Source organism: Temnothorax nylanderi, unplaced genomic scaffold, assembly GCF_030848795.1.
Source record: "Temnothorax nylanderi isolate EJ_2023f unplaced genomic scaffold, tnyl_v1.0 TNYL_tig0536_pilon, whole genome shotgun sequence".
Lineage (NCBI taxonomy): Eukaryota > Metazoa > Arthropoda > Insecta > Hymenoptera > Formicidae > Temnothorax > Temnothorax nylanderi.
The window spans coordinates 27,876-37,097 of NW_027249598.1; the positions used below are offsets into that span (position 1 = coordinate 27,876).

General features: G+C 32.3%; 1 long non-coding RNA gene across 2 annotated transcripts; it reads right to left on the reverse strand.

The window, feature by feature from the left end:
- Positions 1 to 6,242: 6,242 nt before the first annotated feature.
- On the reverse strand, positions 6,243 to 8,952 carry LOC139783737 (uncharacterized). Of its 2 annotated transcripts, none has more exons than XR_011721363.1 (4): positions 8,821 to 8,952; positions 7,866 to 7,945; positions 7,537 to 7,640; positions 6,243 to 6,423 (listed from the first exon to the last, which is right to left on the reverse strand). It is a non-coding gene; the product is annotated as an uncharacterized lncRNA (long non-coding RNA). The 2 variants fall into 2 exon arrangements; XR_011721364.1 differs by lacking the exon at positions 8,821 to 8,952 and adding an exon at positions 8,235 to 8,295.
- Positions 8,953 to 9,222: the final 270 nt, after the last annotated feature.

The following is a 9,222-nucleotide window of genomic DNA, read 5'->3' on the forward strand; positions in this document are numbered from 1 at the left end:
CGTCTACGGGGTAAATACGTCTAATCAAATATCTCGGAACCTGTATATTGTGCGAACTCGCTATTAACATTGTAAACGCTGCTTATAGTACCCATGTGACCAACGGAGTTTCGGCAGGTTACCTGCCGTGTTATGATTTTTACGAGGACAAACGTGTTTTCGGAAGGTGAAAGTTACATTTTCTGCGCGTGGAAATTTTGTAATATCTGCAATAATATTTGCTCTCCAAATCTCGAGGTACGTGATTATAAAGAGTAATGCATGCTGAACACGAATCCAGTGTAGTTTTTTCATTATTGTTGATGTCTAATATTTCGTGGGCGATCAAACCTGAAACTTGTGTTTGGGGCTAATCGGTCAGTAAGCAGTCCGGGTGCATTTCCAAGACATTTTCGGGCTCACTGCATATGGAATATGGATGAGACGGGAATTACAACCGTTCAGACACCGAATAGAGTCATCGGACGTCGAGGAGTGAAACAAGTCGGGCGAGTGACTTCTGCGGAAAGAGGAACCCTCGTAACTATTTTTTAATAATATTTCGCATAAAAATTTTAAATAAATTTTTATATTTTTCTCTTAAAAAACAATTATTAAAATGTATCCTATTATTTTTTTGGATTAGATGTACGTATATGTATCGAAAATGCAGTGCAGACTGTTATACCCCGGCATTTTTGAGATTTCAATTTTTCCACCGTTGTCGTTTTTGCTTTATACCGGTTAAACAAAGCGACATAGACAAAAATTTCCTATATAAATTTTGTAGCTAAAGGTTCACTCTTTACAGTGGTATACCACATTTAAATACAATTATTTATTTTGTTGTTAAAAATTGGCACCGAAAAAAAACGGACTGTTTAGCCCCGGTCTCCCCTACATGTACTAGGTGCGCAACTAAGTTTCCGGGTTTTTTTGATCAATAAAAAATGGAAAATTTCAAGAGAAATACAAAAAATGTTTTATTCAAAGTATCGTCCCTCGCTAGCTATACATTTTCGCCATCTCTCTGGCAATACATGAATACCGCGACAATAAAACGACGCGTCTTTGGACCAAAACCATTTATCCAACCAATTTTGCACTTCTTCGAAATTGGTCAAGTGTAGCCCAGCCAAGCCATGCGTCATCGACCGGAACAAGTGATATTCGGAAGGCGCCAGGTCTGGCGAATACGGCGGGTGCGGTAGCAAATCCCATTTCAGCGTTTTGATGGTGTCCTGGACGATGGAACTGCGATGGCACGGAGCGTTGTCGTGCTGCAATATCACTCGTTCGTGTCTCGTGTCCCATTCTGGCCGTTTTTCGAGCAATGTATGGTTTAAATTGATCAGTTGTTGTCGGTAGCGATGCCCATTGACAGTTTCGCCCGGTTTCAGCAGCTCATAGTACACGATTCTTTTCTGGTCCCACCAAAGCGCTCCTTGTCCTCAGTGTCGAAATCGCCACTTCTGAAGCGTTTAAACCAATCTTCACAGGTAGTTTTCGATGGTGCATGTTCGCCGTAGGCCTCCTCAAGCAAACGACGTGCTTCAGCTGCATTTTTTTTCAAGTTAAAGCAGAAAAGCAAATCTTCCCGCAAATGCTGTTTATTTGGCACAAAACTCGACATCTCCGTTGTTAGAAAAAATATTTTTGCGTTGCGATATGTGTTTATATAACGACTGGTTATTGTTAACAGATGTCCAAGCTATAACTTCAGACAACTTCAGACATGTAAGTCGAGTACATGTGTTATTGGTGCCATCTATGTGTGAAACCCGGAAACTTAGTTGCGCACCTAGTATTATTAAATATCATTAAAATAATTAAGAAGGTATGAAATCGATGTCAGAACTTTGCGAAGCTGATCGAGCGCCAAGCATTTATCTTATAAAAATGACTGTATAAATTGCTAATTTCATATATTAATATATGTCATATTACATTTCATTGTGTAATCTTTACAATACGTTAAAATTTTTGAATTTTTTTAGAAATGGCCGTGGTTGCTCTAACTTTTGTAAATTTTGAAATATTGCGCTATTTCTAATTTTATTATATTCTTCAGTCTTTTCTACCCCTATTTCATATATAATTCTTTTAAAAAAATTCTTTAAAAAAATTTTTGAATTTTTTTAGAAATGTCCGCGGTTGCTCTAATTTCTACAAATATTGAGATATCGGGTTGAATTTTTTTTTAATCGATAGAGTATCATTTAAGAAAGGTTGGTATTTCAATTTGGCGATAATCGGTAAAGGGGTTTTTTCTAAATATTGGGCTATTTCTAATTTTATTATATTCTTCAGTCTTTTCTACCCCTATTTCATATATAATACTTTAAGATTTGGTTGATTATCGGTATATCTAATAATCGGTAAAAGAGTTCTTTCTTTATAAAATTTTGAAGTTTTTGAGAATCGGTGAAGGGATTACCGATTTTTGCTTAAAAAGTGTATAAGACGTACATGTAATTTTATATAGAGTATCATTAAAATAAAGTTGTTTTGAATTTTGCGAGGGTCGATGAAAGGGTTATCGATTTTTGCTTAAAAAATGTGTAAGTTATTTGATGGATAGAATATTATTTAAGGAAGGTATTGAATTTGGCGATGATCAGTGAAGGAGTTACCGATTTCTGCTCAAAAAGTTACATGTATAAGTTGTATATCTAATTTTATATAGAGTATCATTAAAAGAAGGTTGATATTGAATTTGGCGATAATCGGTAAAAAGGTTCTTTCTTTATAAAATTTTGAATTTTTTTATGCCCCTGGTTGCTCTAACTTTTATAAATTTTGAAATATTGGACTATTTCTAATTTTATTATATTCTTTAGTCTTTTTTATCCTTATTTTATATATAATTCTTTAAGATTTGGTTGATTAGTTCTTGAGTTAAAGGCATTTAAAATGTTGAAAAATTCAATATAAAGAAAGAACCTTTTTACCGATTATCGCCAAATTCAATACCAATCTTTTTTTAATGATACTCTATATAAAATTACCGATTATGTATATTAAGCAAAAATCGGTAACTCGATCCTTCACCGATCTTCGCCAAATTCAATACTTTTCTTAAATGATACTTTATCCATCAAATAACTTACACATTTTTTAAGCAGAAATTGGTAACCTATTCACCTCGCAAAATTTGAAACAACCTTCTTTTAATAATACTCTATATAAAATTACATGTACCTCTTATACACTTTTTAAGCAGAAATCGGTAATCCCTTCACCGATCCTCGCCAAATTAAATAACAATCTTCCTTTAATGATACTCTATCCATTAAATAACTTAGGGTAGATTGAGGCGAATCGGATTAATATAAGTTTTAAGACAATTTTCGTTAGTGTTTTATTTTAAACGAGCTATTTTATCGTGCTAATTAGTAATCCGATTTGCCTCGGTCTACCCTATTCATTTTTTAGGCAGAAATCGGTAACCCTTTCACTAATCTTCGCCAAATTCAAAACAACCTCCCTTTAATGATACCTTATATATAAATTACGTGTATGATTTGTACACTTTTTAGGCAAAAATTGGTAACCCCTTCACCGATCATTGCCAAATTCAACACCAATTTATCTTTAATGATACTCTATCCATAAAAAAAAGTGTGCAAGTATAAACTTGCACATTGCTTCCTCATAGTTTTTAAGTGTGCAAGTAGAAACTTGCACATTGCTTCCTCATAGTTTTTAAGTGTGAAAGTAGAAACTTGCACATTTGCTTCCTCATAGTTTTTAAATGTGCAAGTAGAAACTTGTACATTGCTTCCTCATAGTTTTTAAGTGTGCAAGTGGAAACTTGTACATTGCTTTCTCATAGTTTTTAAGTGTGCAAGTAGAAACTTGTTTAAGTGAGCAAGTAGAAACTTGCACATTGGTTCCTTATAGTTTTTAAGTGTGCAAGTAGAAACCTGCACATTGCTTCCTCTATGAGGAAGCCAAATTAATAAATATCTACTAATAATTATGCATAAAAAAACAGGCTTCCTCATAGAGGAAGCAATGTGCAGGTTTCTACTTGCACACTTAAAAACTATAAGGAACCAATGTGCAAGTTTCTACTTGCTCACTTAAACAAGTTTCTACTTGCACACTTAAAAACTATGAGAAAGCAATGTACAAGTTTCCACTTGCACACTTAAAAACTATGAGGAAACAATGTACAAGTTTCTACTTGCACATTTAAAAACTATGAGGAAGCAATGTGCAAGTTTCTACTTTTTTACGAAAGTTAGAGCAACCACGGACATTTATAAAAAAATTCAAAATTTTTTTAAAAAAGAACCCCTTTACTGATCATCGCCAAATTCAATACCAACCTTCCTTGAATGATACTCTATCGATTAAAAAAAAAACAGCCCAATATCTCAATATTTGCGGAAGTTAGAGCAACCACGGACATTAAGTCCGCACATACACACATACACACACACACACACACACATACGGACATGCGATTTTAATGCGATATTTCGACATTTTAGAACACTCTGAACATATTAACATCAAAAACTCAAAAAACAATCTTTTCTTTGGTATCTTCTACCCCTATTTCATATATAATTCTTTTAAATTTGGTTGACTAGACCCAACTTTATACGCAATCAAAGGTTCATATACGAAATTTACGAAAACAAAGCTTCCTCTATGAGGAAGCAATATAGTAGGTCATTTTGAAAGGAACTTAATAAGCTTTAAGATGCTGAAATGTAAAATTTAATTTAAATATTAATTTTGCTGAAAATTAGAAAAATGTGAAAAATGACCTTTCGGCAAAATCGAAAAAGTGTGCTCCTAATATGAGAGACCCCGGGAAATCGCTATAATAAAGTGCAAAATACATCATATTGCAATTAAAAAACTTTATTTAAAGTTTTTGAAAGACAAATGTAATGAAGAAGCATATTTGCAACAATCGTAAACCCACTTATACTCAATATTGTACCTAATCTTCCCCCTCCACCCTTTCCCCTCAAATCAAGGTCAGCACAGTCTTATAAATTCGTATAAACCTTCCCTTAACGTTAATATAGTATTTTCTCTTCTTTTATTACTATACAATAACTTTCATACTCCAGCAACCCAGGAGTACCCTGAGTATCTCATGTTACGAGCACCACGCCTTGCGGTTTCGCGATCACCAAATCTAATCTCTACAATTGAGCAACTCAACATATCCCGTATTTTCCTATTAATACGACCTTACTCTATCGCTGCATGCAGAACTTATTGCCAAATATTTATTAATTATGTAATAAACAAGGTTTAAAGACTCATATCCATGGCACTTGACAACATCCAATTTCACAATTTCTTTCTCTGCAACGACTACACGCACGATCAAACAATGAATTTTCCACTAAATAGGTTTTACCCCAAGGGCAATAAGTTCATGGTGGAACCAACAGATAGGGTCTATTAGTTTAGCAGAAACCTCGCTGTCGCATATTAGGAGTCTATCTCATAATAGGGGACTTTCCTCTACTAATAATTTATCAAAAAAAGGGTTAAATAATTAATGAATCATGATAATGAAAAGGTAAAGACGTCACTGTCATGTTAACATAATCTAAATTATGTCACGTAACGTAGAGATGCGTACGCATAAGTATACAGCACGAATTCCTAGATTGTACCGGCACTATATACAGAAAATCTTATGATGGTACGATTTAGGAAACTTGGTAGATTTTATAAAAATATCGATTTAATTATTATAATAATTCCAAATATGTATATGCAAAGAACGCAAAATATTTTACAATAAACCTTTTTTTTATAAAAATATAAAAATTTATAATAAAATTGTATGATTACATTATTACCAGATATATAAATTGATAACAAATTTATATCACCCGGGAAAAAAAACCTCTTATTTATTCATATTAGTTTATATTAGTTTATATTAGTAGATATATGATTATATATGATTATATAAGAAATGGAAAATATAATCTTAAACAATATTATATGGCCATATATGAGAGTATATAATTACCCACACAGCACATAATATTGCAGAAATATTGCAGCAATATTGTTTTTCCATTGCAATATTACAATAAAATATAGCAGAAATATTGCAGTAATATTACTGAGATATCTCAGTAATATTAAAATGTCCGCGAAAATGAATATCAGTAATATTACTGAAATATATATCAGTAATATTACTGTAATATTTGAGTGATATTTACGAAATATTTGTGTGATATTAGATAATATTTATTTAATATTGCTAGAAATTAAACCATTTTAATGAATTTTATTAAATTTTATCAAATTGTTATTTTTAATACTATCTATTATTACATACAATATTAAGAAAATAATATTGATATTATCTTTCTATCTCTTTCATCTTCAAAACTGCTCCATGCTACTCTGCACCGTATAAATTTCCACTGATGGAAGAGTGATGTAACACTATAACATAATACAAAAACTGTAATTATTATTTATATCTGATTACACAGAGTGAGTTTTATTTTGTGTGCCAATTAACTCCGTTAATTATCTCAGAAAGTATTGGTTTATTGGAAAAATATTTCAGATAAAAGTTGGAGAGTTCAAAGAGAAATAATTGATGATGTTATTAGATTTTAGGTCCGGGACCTATGTTGAGCCCAGTAGGGTCCAAGTTTTTAAATAAAAACTCTCATTTTTTATTATATTATCTATTTCTACTAATTAATATAAACAACTTTTGTTTAAAACATTTTTTATTTGCATTATACTTTTTGAGATATTGAAGAAAAAATTGGTAATTTTTTTAAATATTTAGCTTTTAATAGCTTGATAAATGTTTGTCGAAGGAAAAAATGATATAAGACTTTTTGACTTGATATGGTCCCAAGAATATGCTATTGCAATAATACCCTAATTTCTTTAAATATTTGTGTATACATTTCCTTGGAGCTTTCATGTGTACACAATTATTTAAAGAACTTGGAATACTATTGCAACAGTATATTCTTGATTTCAAATCAAGTCAAAAAGTCCTGTACCACTTTTTCCTTCGACAAACTTTTATTGAGATATTGTAAGTTAAATATTGAAAAAATTACCAAGGTTTCCTTGAATATCTCAAAAAATATAAGGCAAATAAAAAATGTTTTAGACAAAAGTTGTTCATATTAATTAGTAGAAAAAGATGATGCAATAAAAAAGGGGTTTCTATTTAAATAATTTGACTTGGATCCTATTAGGCTTAACACAGGTCCCGGACTCAAAATCTAATAAAATTGTCTATTGGTCCTCCTTGAACCCTCCAACTTTTATCTGAAACATTTTTCCAATAAATCAATACTTTCTGAGATAATTATAGCGGAGATGATTAGCACACGAAATAAATCACCCTGTTTATTTCATACATAATTATATATTCAAACATAAGAGTACGGGGTTAAGTATGACTGTGTTCCGATATTCACTGTCTATACTGAAAATCTATAGTTAATGTTATACATACATTTTAGATTTTCAGTACTGAATATTAATATTGGAACGCAGTTTATACCAAGTTTAACTTTTTCTTACTTATGTATCTAATAAATAAAGCTTTCGCTCAGAAGAGTATGATAGAAATCAAACTGCTTGGTGCTGCTCTGCGTGAACTTCCAATAATGGAAAGCAACGTAACACTGCAACATAACAGAAAAACAATAATTATTAATTACATTTAATTATATATTTTAAACATAAAAGTAGGTTAAGTATGAATCTGTGTTCCGATATTCACTATTTATACTGAAAATCTGTTAACGTTACACGTATAGTTTGGATTTTCAGTATTGGCGATTAATATTGGAAAGCATGATTTATATCAAATTTAACTTTTTCTTACTTACGTATCTTTTCTTACTTACGTAAATAAATCTTTTGCTCTTCTATCAAACTACTTGGTGCTGCTCTGGATTGCATGAACATTCACTGATGGAAAGCAATACTGTAACATATAGCATAAGAACAATAATTATTATAAAATCACATAAATGGTTAAATAATGATTAAATGCTGCTTTTTAGGAGATTTGGGATAGGCATATTCCTATCACGTATCTCCATCTGAAGGCTCCAGTTGGATTAAACTGTTAAAAATTTTGAGGTTAAGTTAGCATCAAGATTTAAGTATAAAGCTGTTAATAAATAATCCCATTAGAGACTCGTTCAATAAGGTTACAAAGGCAAATATATGTATTTTAAGATAGTCATTGAAATAATTTTTATGATATTAACGTGATTTTTGCAGACAATGCCACGTGTAGGATGCAGAGATGCCAATTTCGGGCATGTGCCCTCCACGTGCGTCTCACGGGAAAATTGCTTCGCAAGAACGTGGTCGAGAAAACTGCTTTTCCTCTTAATTTATTTATTGAAAAGCCACAGTCAGCCGATTCCGCTCATACAGTCAAAGAAACGCGTAACAGATTTGTATAACGCACGCACGAAAATATATCGGACTCGCCGCTTCGTTACGCCTTGAGTCTCGCAGAGCTATCTGAGGGAAGAGCGCGCGCGGAGGGGAACAGGATCGGACCGGCACGCAGCGCGCGCGAATAGGCGATTGATACCGAGAGCGACCGAACATCCGCGAGCCGAGCGTCACGGAAAAATGCACGTCGCGCACACGTGATTTCATCGAGGGAGACAGTAAATAAACATGCGACACCTTTAGTGCACCAAACACCACGTAATCTCTATTTTTGGATTTAACGACAAATCGCCAAATATATATGTACAATGTACGTATTAGTAATAATTATACAAAAATAATTTTAAAAATATTTATGTGAACAATATTTATTAAATAAAGAAAAATTACCTGAAATTAAAACGATTGTTCCTGTGCTGTGTCGTACTACGTGATTGCGTGATCCCACGGAGCCATGCGAGAGACAGCGAGAGAAAACCGGGAATGGTGGGGGTCGGTGCTGCGAGCAAGCGCATAGCCGCACACACTAGCGTTCTTCTCTCCACTTACACACACAGAAACGTTCTGTTTATCCGTGTGACAAACTCGTAATTTAAAAAGTTTAATATTGATTATATATATAAGAAATATAAATTTCAAAATTTATCCATTTATTTTATTCTTAATTTACTTACTGGCTCTTAATTAAAAATTAATTGTACATATAATTATCTTTTATTATTACAAAACAAATAACAAGTTATAAAATTAAATACCACTTATAAAATTTTTCTTAATCACTTTTATTCCCCG